We start from the raw sequence: 10,856 nt of genomic DNA, 5'->3' as shown, positions 1-10,856 counted from the left end.
CTGCAGAGGACTCCTGCATGCGTAATCAACTTTCCTCCTGTCAGTCTGTTGTCAGTTTGCAGACCCTGATAAGTAGGACCTAAATTGGTAAAGTTTTCCTCCCAATAATAACTTACCACCTACTTGACATCTTTACTCGGTTGAAAATGGGCATCTCGAACTCACTATGTCCAAAACTAAACTCTGATCTCCAAACTGCCATCCCCGTAGCCTCTCCTGCTCCAACTGCCCCTGTAGCTTCCAACTCAGTTATGACTCACCTGCTCATCCACAACCTCCCTTTTTGCAGCCTATATCCAATCTGTTGGCAAATCCTATTGCCTATACCTTCAAAATATATCCAGAATCTGACTACTTCCCACCAGCTCCACTGGTGTTACTGAAACTGAAGCGGGTTCCCTCCTGGCGAGTTAGGTCAGACTCTCCACCAGAAGTAGTTGTCTCACAAAGTAAAGTATATTTGTGGCAAACAGGAGACCATGAGGATTCATTTCCAATGCCATGGCGTCCCCAAACAAAGGGAAGCAGGGACTTTTATTTCGGATGGGGAATGAATATTCAAAAGGGAGAGGTGGGTATTCACTTGCGCAGGCTCAGTTGCAAAACATGCGTCCACATGCACTGCAGGTTATGGTAATGGGGCCTAAGCTCCTCCTGGAGAGATCTTAGCATTAAAAATAAGGCAAAGGTCATAGATGTGGTGAGGCTTGGCTGGTTCAGAGTGGTTGGTGATGGCATCTTCTTAACATATCATAAGGAAAAAGAACAATTTGGAAAGACAATTAAAACATCCAAACCCACCCTTGAGTTCCTGGGGGTAACTAGCTGGTGACACTGGTACCACTTTGGTTCCCAGCCACAGTCCTTTCTTGCCTGGATTATTACAACAGACTCAGAACTGTCCTCTCCAACACAGCCCCTGCTCCACTTCAGGCTACTCTCATCTCAACACGGCAGCTGGATGACCTTGTTTAAATGATCAAATCACCTTTGTGCTCGAAAGCTGCTCACTTAAGCAAAAAGTCAAGTCCTAACAACAGCCCACAAGACCCTAGAAGGCCTGCCTGTGCCCCCTCACTTCTTACCTCTTCGGCCTCATCTCCTGCCTCCCCCTGCCTGTCCTTAGAACACACCAGGCAGGCTCCCACCACAGGGCCTTGGCACTTGCCATGCCCTCTGCCTAGAACACTTCTCTCAGCAAGCATTCCTCCACCTCCTTCAAGTCTTTCTTCAAATGCCAGCTTCTCCGTGAGGCCTGCCCTGATCAAGACATTCTAAAACTGTAGCATTTGCACTCAGCACCTCCCTCTTTCCAGGCTATCCGTTTCTCCATGTCACTCACCACCACCTCACATGCTGTATAATTTATTTTGTTTATTCCAGTCAGCTGCACCAAGGCAGGGAGTTTGGTTTCGCCCACCTTGCATTCCTAGCCCCCAGGACAGTGTCTTTCACAGAGGAAGCACTCCATAAAAACTTGTTGAATGTTGAGTGAATATATGATGTGAGAAGTAAATCCCACTCACGGGGTTGAAAGGGAAGTTCTGTGATGCTAATAGCCTTCACTTTGCTCTTGACCTTCTCCTGTTCCCCCAGGACAAGCCTGAGGATACACCGGTGAGCAAGCGGCCTGGGCCCTGGAAGCACAGCTGCAAATGAGGTAGAGCTAGTCCTGGCTTCAGAGTTTCACTCTTCATTTTTGGTTTTATCCCATCACTGCAACAGTGAGTGTCTGCCTTTCACGGAGGACAGAATGACCTACCACAGGTAGCATTACTGTGATCTGAGCATCTTTACAGAAATGAAAAAGCTTGGTGACTCCCCTCCTTCACATCCACCTTTGCATTCAGCTTTCAGCTTCATCAGGCCCCCTTCCTAACCAGCAGTCTCACACACACACTCACAAACAGATTTTCTTGCTTTCCCTGGTTGGAAATCTTCAGATAATTTTTCTTAGTATCGAAATGAAATACTTCTTCTCCTTCCCAACTTTCCTGTATTTGTCAATGCACAAAAGAGAGTTGCAAGATATCGTGTGCCCTCCATACATAATGAAGTCCTTTTGCAAGGCTTTCAAATTATCCTTTTTTCTTGCCATCTCTGTGACCTCAAGTATCCTGCTTAACTGGATAATAACATCACTGAATTAAGACAACACTGTGATCCACTGGCATCCCTTCTTCCTCCAGTCAGCCTTTGTACTAAACTTAAATATGTATATTATAAATATTACACTTAATTCAGCCCCGCTTAGCTCTCTAACCGACTCTATCATCTTTCCCACTTGGCGCTCTCAGCTCTAGTTACACTCCACACAATCACTCAGAGACGATGTCCATTCCCATCTCAAGGGTCTTCACTGCCCATCAATCTAGGTCTTAACGGCTTCTTCACGGTCCACTTAAAATTTCCTTTTCTGACTTTTTTTTTTTTAACATCTATCATTCCTCGATTCTAAATGCCTTAGCAATTCGTATGACATCTCACACTATGCCGGATGTTTACCTATTGCTTTGATTTGCTTTCTGTTTTCTCTGCTAATGTAATTTCCTTGATTTTTCTTTAAAAGATGCCCACATTGTTTTAATATTTAATATAAAGGACAGGTAAAATTAGTAATTTGATAAGGAACTCAGGGATAAATGCTTTTAAGGTTTAAACTGCTGGTTAAAAAAAACAGTTATAAATTATTGGTCTAGTTGGGAGCCTTTTACCATGGAACACGACAGGATTGTTACACTATTTCAGTCACATCTCAGATGCATAACCCACTTACGTTTGCACTCTCCTTATCGTTTTTCAGAAGTGTGCTTTTACGTGGGCATGTCATTGTTTTCTCTGTATTTTTGGCTTCCCTCCACATGTACTTACAACACCGAGTTACTTCAGAATAAGTGTGAGGAATGGGATGGTGATTGAGGAAAGGTGGGAAAATCATAGGTTAAATCATCAAATGAAGAATTAGTCATTAAAAATCTTAGGCATTTAAAAATGTAATTAAAAATATAAAACACACGTTTTTTTAGGCTTTTAACCCAACAGTTCACAGTTGACCATTTTTTCCCCCCAGTCTGAACTCTCAGTACGGAATCCCAGTTTACAATGAGAGGTTCTTTTGCCTTATAGCTGCATCCTATTAAAAACAAATTTGGAATAATCTTAACTTCATTGCCACATAAAGCAGAAGGGGAGATTATATCCTAAACAGAATATTCCTAATTCCTCTGAGACCGGTTTAACCCAAGATCGTTTTTTAATAATTGAAAAATGTCGCAGTCATCCTAACACTTTCCAGAGGCGTTAGTATGAGGCAAGTGAACCGCCCTCATCCTTGATGAATGACTGTAACGTCGACACGTGCTTGGAACTACAAACACTGGAAGGGTCTCCACAGGGCGCTTTGAATGAGGAATTTGAAATACCCGGACAGTCGCCCTTTCCTAGGTTTCTAAGGCGATGGGCACTGGGGGCTCGCCCAGCCAAAGTCCGGCGGCCCGGGGCATCGGAGCCGGGCCAGGTGGCCGAGCGCAGCCGCGGACAGAAGCCGCGGGTAGGGGGCTCGGGCGCGGGAGGGTCGCGGCTCCTGGCCGCGGGGGGCCGGGGGCCCCCGGGCGCGTCTCGCCGGCAGACGGGGCCCCGCCCGTGCACCCGCCGGGTCCCGGGCTGCGCGCGCGGGGAAAGAGCGCGGCGGTTGAAACCGTTACCACCCCCGAGTTTTGAAACTGGTTCAAACTTGGCTCTCGACCACGCCCCGCCCCTCCGGCCCGGGAACTCAGAGGCGGCCGTTCCCGCCAAGCGCCGCGAGCGCGCCGTCCCGCCCTCAGGCCGGTTCCCGCCACCCCGCCCGACCGCCTCCCGTCCGCGGCCCGGGCTTCGGGCCCCAGAGACCCCCTGGTCCCCAACCGCCATCCCACCGCCTTCCCGAGAGGCGCCGTGCGCGCAGCGAAAGAACAAAGAGACGGCGCAGCTCTTCCACTCGGCGGCCGCGTCCCTCGGCGCCGCCCGCGCGCACGCGCCGCCCGCCCGGCCGGGCCGCGTCCCGCGGGCGCCTCTGCGTGGGGCTGGCTCGGCGCCTCCGAGCCCGGCGGGCCCTGTGATTGGACAGGAGCCCGCCTCGCGTCCCGCCAATCGGGGCGGCGCTTGGTTCGACTGGGGGGGCCAAATAAAAGCGATGGCGATTGGGCTGCCGGGTTTGGCGCTCGGTCCGGGAGCGTCCGACACCCACTGGGACGCAGAAGGCGGTGGAGCCCCGGCGGCGGCGGCGGCGGCGGCGGCGCGCGGGAGAGGCGCGCGGGAGCGGCGCGGGCTGGGGCGCGGGGCGCAGGTAACGCGCCGCAGTCGGGCCGGCCGGTCGGCGGGGCTCTGGAGCCTGGCGAGGGGCGGCGGCGGCTCCGGGACAGCCCCGCCGCTGCTCTGCCCGTCCGGGTATCGCCCCGAGCGGGCTCTCCCGGGACGCCGGTTTGGCAGGCGGGGTGAGAGGAGACCCCTCGGAAGGGGGCCGGTGGTTCGGGCTGGTCCGCGCGACCCCGCGGGCGGGCAGCCGGACCCCAGAGACCCGAGGCGCGAGCAGGGGCGGGCGCCGGCGGGGGGCGTGCGGCGGGGTCCTCTCGCGCGCCCGCCCTCCCGAGGCGCCGGGGCTGGGCTGGGGGCGCTCCGGGGTCCGGGGCGGGCGGGCCGCCCGAGCCCAAGTCTCCTTTGTGTGGAGCGCCGCGGCGGGAGCGCCCGGGTGGGACGGGACGCGCACAAGTTGGTGGGACCTCGCCGCCGAGTGCGCACTCAGACAAAGGACGGACTGTGTCTCGGGGGAGCTCGGCGCGAGGAAGGGGCCGTGACACCGGGGCCTGACAGCAGGCGGGAGAGGGGCGTGGGGAGTGCGGGCCGCCGGCGCGGGTGGGCGGGCTCGGCCCCACGCCCCCTCCTCCGGAGCGCGCAGGCTCGGCGGGGCCGCGGTGCCGGGCGGCGTGCGGAGCGCGGACTCGGGGAGCCGCGCGGCTGACATCCCCCAAAGCCGCCGAAAAGCCGTGGTCTCCAGGCGCTCGGACGACGCCGGCCCGGCGGCTGTCGCCTTCTCGTCGGGCTTTACGTTAAGTTTGAGGGAAGGGTCGAGCCGTTCTCTCCCTTTTTGGTTTTGTTCGTTTTGGAGGGCTTTCGGTCGAGTTCCCGCGAAATCGTGTACCCCCCGCCCCCAACCACCCCAAAGTCTGTGCCACAGGGTCACTTTTTGAAAATGGGAGGAATCGGGAAGCACGATATTTTGGAAAACTTGGTGAACTCAACTGCTGGTGAGTTCTCGCTTTCTAAAGAATCTTAGCCTTAAAAAAAAAAAATTACAACCTGTTTTGGCCAACTTGTGTGATACATCTGAGAATGGCGACAGGTGCTAACGAAATCAACTGTCATTTAGTAAGCGATTATTCCCCAAATCCCTGTGGGTTGAATGAGGATGAGCTGGTAGAAAGAGTTGATCAAAATAAAATGCTTATGACAAATGTGTGTTTCGATGATGTGGTTAGTAATCTCTTATTAATTGGTCTTGTTTCCCGTGAACAATAGCTTTCGTGAGTCGGAAAAGACTGGCTGCAGAAGTGTTTGTTGCCTAAGAAATTGTATGTGTGGTGTCCACAGTTAAGCTAAACTTCCTTTATCATACAGGATCTGTAAAATTTGAATTCATTTGGAAATAAAGATGTGTCTTTGGTATTTAAAAATTTCCCTACAAGGTTTACTTTCTAGTTTTAAAGTTCATTATCAGTTTAATTTTATGTTTAATGTCACATAAAACAACATTTAAAAAATCTTTAAAGAACACTAATGCTGGCACACGAGTGTAATCTATACTTCTGGAGGGTTTTGGAGTTTATTTTCCATTTCTCCTCATTCACGAGCATTAGCAACTATTTCATATATAGGAATAAAATGTAAAACCAGTGTGTAATCCTCACTAGTTTATTGATAATTTTATTTGCAAGAAAATGGATACAAGATATATTTTGATTTCCTTGTCATAGTTTCTAAAGTTAAGCGTAGATAGGATTCTAGTCCTAGATATAAAGAATCCTGTTCTTTCTTTATGGAGGTGTATTGGGAAATGTAATATTTAAAGTCCCAGAAACATAGGAAAATGGCATCTTCTGATTTTTGTGGAAAATGAATATATTGAAAGAAAAGGAATTTAGAAACACACAGGCACTCTTCTGATTTGCATTGTTCTATGATGAAAGATGTAATGTGCACCTACTCTTATGGTTTCATAAATGTAGAGACAAATGCAGTGTCATGTCTTTATTACTTCTATTTTGCAGCGTTTTGGACACCATTCAACACTTTCCAGGTGTTGCCCTAAGTGTTGAGATTGTTAAACAATGTTCATATTTATCTTAGTTGCCAATAATTACGTATTAAAGAGTCCTACTGCTAATCTTGTTGGTTGTTATGAGATGGGCTAGTTGTTCAGATTTTGGCAGAAATTTGGATCTTTTAGGATCAGAAATTCTAATTTTTCCCTTCTTGTGTATTCCTTATTTGATAATTACTATCTTTGTAGTTGCCACAAGATGTATTTTTAAGTCTTTTTGGGGAATTGGTTGGAAAAATTTGCTTAAAATTTCTTCTATTTCAATTAAGAATGTATTTAGTAAGTTTAAGGAGCAGTGATTAAAAAACCAAACACTTGTTGATTTAGTGTAGTTAGGCAAAAAAAAAGTTCTAATACTTTTATACCAGCTTTGCCTTGCATGTGCACTTATAAGTGATTATTTTTGTGTTGGCCATTAAAAAATTTAGGCAGATTTCTCCAAGTCACACTGAGGTTTTTCCAGGATATCTCTCATTCTTTGAGCTGGCATGCTTAAGGAGTGTGAATTAATTTCTGTATTGGCCTAAATAAATGGTGATTAGGAAATTTGATCTGCTTTTTAAAAACCAACAAAGAGAAATCCTTCAACGATTGAATGCATTCTGGGGTCAATTACAAATGATTTATGCATTTGCCTTGAAGTCTTGATGTCAGTACAAATGATGAAAACGTGTTTTGTGAATTGTGGAGAATTCTGTGATGGGCAGGTGAAATCTTTAGTTTGGAGGAGAGTGTGAATGGAGAGGAGCAGCTCATGAAATTCAGAGAAAAGTTCCCGATCCCATGGTCCTGTGACCTTCTAGAGGCCTTCCCTGGACTCTCCGGCTCTCTGTCCCACAGGGCTCTGTTCATACTTTTATTATAGCAGGTATCACATTGTATCGGAGTCACTTGTTTATGCATCTGTCTCCTTCACCACACTCTTAAGTGCCCAGAGCAGAGTCTCTTATTTTTCTTTGTATACCTGTTAGTTGCTAGAGAATAGGGGTTTAGTAGTTGAATGAATGAACTATGAAAAATGTAGGGAAGTAATTTGACAAAGGAACTTGCAAAACAAACAGAATATATTAATATGTTGTGAGGAATTTGGGAATGTATTTTTCTCCCTCTTTGAGAAGAATTGATTACAAAGAAAAATAATCGTCTAGGCGAACAAGTTCCAGGGTTTCTCCTAGTTACAATACTCTAAGATATTGAAAATTGGAAATCCTTTAGATGCAACTCTTGGTATTCATGTTGAGTATTTCAGGCAGCTGGAGAGAAGCTTGATGAATCATCTAGATACTTGCATACAGTATCTGCTTAATTTGATTTGATGTTGATATTGATGATCCTTGTACAAAAGTATACAGAGGGCGAAGTGTTCGAGAGTAGTAAATCTTTTAATTGAAAGGCGTCTGGTTACAATTAATGAGTTCTTTTTTGGAATAATTCGAGGTGGGTTTTGAAGCTAAAACTAAAGGAAGTAGTGCCAGTGTGATTACAGATCATTTGTTGGGATGCTCTTCATCATTCTTTTAAAGTGATTTGATAAATGTAGATGAGCAAATCCAGTTTCTATCTCCAGAGGCATAGCTGATAAGTTTCTAAGATGGTTGCACTGTTCTGTATCTTGCCACTGCATCACTACTTGGTGCAAAATATGACAAAAACGAAGTGAAAGAAAGACATTAATATCAAAGTGCCTGCTATTTGCCAGATGCTTTATTCCTTTATTTGGTTGGTTGGTTTGTTTTTTATTGTGGTAACATTTACATCAGATGCTTTATTTTTAATTCTTGTAAAAACCACCCTGCATCCATCAACAGATGAATGGATAAACAAAATGTGGTATACACATACAAGGGAGTATTATTCTGCCATTAAAGGAATGAAATTCTGATACAACATGGATGAACCTTGAAAACATTATGCTAAGTGAAATAGGCTAGACGCAAAAGGAAAAAAATTGTATGATTCCGTTTATAGGAGGTATAAATAGAATGGGCAGATTCATAGGGACAGAAAGTAGCACAGAGGTTACCAGGGGCTGGGGGCATGGGAGGATGGAGAGTTAGTGTTGATTGGTACACCATTTCTGTTTAGGATGATGACAGAGTTCTGGACATGGATGGTGGTGATGGTTGAACAGCATTTTGAATGTGCTTAACGCCACTGAATTGTACACTTAAAAATGGTTAAAACGGTGAATTTTATGTTATGTATATTTTACAATAAAAAAGCCCTTAACAACAGTGCACTCTGCAAAGCTTTTCAGATAAGGAAGCTTGGGTCTGGAAGGGTTAAGAACTTGCCTAGGATTATCCAGTTAGGAATTTGCAGTCAGGATCCAAACTTAAGTTGTGTTTGACTCCATACTATCTCCTCCATGTTATCTCTTGGTCCCCTGGATCATTAATGACATATCGGTTCCAAGAAGAGTAATTTTATTTGACTAAGTAGATAATTGTAGTTTTTTGGGAGGTACAATCTGATGCCCTAGTCTAAAAAATGTCTTTGCCCATTTCTTTCTCGTCCAGAGCTGTACTAGCGTGCTATCTAGGGGGGCATACAGTAGAGTTTTAAGTGTGTGGTCTTTGGAGTCACGTCGCTTGGGTTTCAGTTCCTGAGCTGCCACTTTGTGCCCTGGGCAAGTTATCCTTGATGTCCAAGTTCCCTGTCTGTAAATTGGTGATCATAATGACAATATTCATTCTATAAGGTTGTTGAGAGGATTAAATGAATTAGTACATGTGAAACCCTTAGAACTACACCTGGCACAAAGTCTTTGATGAATGCTTTTTAGTTGTAGCACCAGTATTAAGAGTTGAGGTACTTTGTCATTAATGGAACTAAACAGTTCGCCAGTTTAAATATGTGCTTAGGACCTGTAAGTAAAGGAAATGGTGCCACATATGCTTTATTTATTTCTGTTTATTTAGAAATGTCTGTTGATTAAATACAAGGAATATGTATTCAGCTTAAAATACAGAAACAATTTAGATGGTTATAAAGTGAAATCTTTCTTGATCTCTGTAATCCTGTTCCCTACCCTTAATGATTTGGTGTGTATTCTTCCCACACTTTCCAATATATTCATATGAATATGTGTTTATACATGTTTTTACAAAAATGGGATCAAGTTATTTAGTTCTAAAACAGTTTTCTTTTTTAGTTCAGTACAGAGAGATCTATTTCATTAAAAAATAGCTGATATTTCTTTAGGGCTTGCTTGCACATAGCACTGTCCTAAGTGCTTTCATTTATTTTATATAGACACTGTAATAAAGAGATGGAGAGATTAGGTAATAACTGGTTAGTGGTAGAGTAAGGATTTGATTTTGGGTACTTTGGTTTCAAAGCTCTGATCTCTCGGCCTGGGGTCTTTTTTTTTTTTTCTTTTGGTAAGGCCCAGGAACTGCCAATGATTTCAGCTTTTCTTAAAGAATTGCAAAACAATGACAAACACCCCAAAAAAGAATATACAGGGACACTGGATGTGGCTTGCCAAGCCTGAAATACTTAGCATGTGGCCCTTTAAAGAAAAAGTTTGCCACTCCCTGCTTTAAGCTATCAGGCTGCTTTGTAAGTAGAATGTATAGTATTCCGGTTTATGGATGTGTCGTCATTCAGTCAGCCCTCTGTGATGGACACTGTTCTCTCAGAAGAAGAAGGGAGCATCCTTATATATCTTTGAACATTTGTGTGACAACTTTCTATAGGGAGAATTGCTGTTTCAAGATTATGCATATTTCAACTTTTAATAGATGTCAGATTTCTTCTAGAAAGATCAGTTTTTTAGTTTAAAAAATCAACTATTGAAGTGTAATTTATATACAATAAAATGCACACATTTGAAGGGTACAGTTCAGAGAGTTTTAACAAATGTATACCACCACCTCAGTCAAGATATAACATTCCTATCATCTCAGAGTTCTTTTAGGCTGCTTCACCATCATTCCTTCTCAACTGCTGGTTGGATTTTTCTGGTTCAAGAATTTTATGTAAATGGAATTATACAGTACATACCCTTTTGTGACTGACTTCTTTCATTTGGCATGTTTTTGAGATTTATCTGTGTTGCTTGTTTCAGTAGTTGTTTTATTTTTGGATAGTATTCCGTTGTATGAATATGCAGTTTTTTATTCATTTACCTATTGAAGGACACATGGCCTGTTTCCAGTTTGGGGGTATTATTAATGAAGCTGCTGTGGTCATTTGTGTAAGTCTTTGCACATATATCGTTTAATTTCTCTTGGGTAAATGCCTTGCAGTTGGATGGCTGGGCCACGTGGTAAACATTGATTCAACTTCATGAGAAGCTGCCAAACTGTTTTCCCAGGTGGCTGTGCCATTCTCTGTGAAGAGCACAGTCTCAGTTGGAGCCGCACAGGAGTTACAGTTTCTCCTCGGCTTCGCTGATACTCGATACTGCCAGTCTTTCAAGTTTTGGCCATCTAATGAGTGTTATGTATCATTGTGATTTTAATTCATATTTCCCAGATGATTCGTAACGTTAAAC

At 44.9% G+C, this 10,856-nt stretch overlaps 1 protein-coding gene across 24 annotated transcripts in view; it reads left to right on the top strand.

Annotated features, from left to right (window-relative positions):
- Positions 1 to 4,192: 4,192 nt before the first annotated feature.
- Positions 4,193 to 10,856, top strand: part of EZH2 (enhancer of zeste 2 polycomb repressive complex 2 subunit) — a 66,459-nt gene continuing 59,795 nt past the window's right edge. For 6 of the 24 annotated variants that reach the window (XM_070618043.1, XM_070618035.1, XM_070618033.1 and 3 more), the window contains exon 1: positions 4,309 to 4,472. The gene's annotated coding sequence lies outside the window, so the exon portion shown is untranslated. Of the gene's footprint in view, positions 4,473 to 4,888; positions 5,283 to 10,856 lie in introns of those variants that run through there. The other 18 variants (XM_070618038.1, XM_070618034.1, XM_070618029.1 and 15 more) reach the window with 11 other exon arrangements.

The sequence above is a fragment of the Equus przewalskii genome, chromosome 4 (assembly GCF_037783145.1).
Source record: "Equus przewalskii isolate Varuska chromosome 4, EquPr2, whole genome shotgun sequence".
Classification (NCBI taxonomy): domain Eukaryota; kingdom Metazoa; phylum Chordata; class Mammalia; order Perissodactyla; family Equidae; genus Equus; species Equus przewalskii.
Note: the sequence above shows the minus strand (reverse complement) of the source record. Positions and strands in the feature narration are given on the sequence as shown.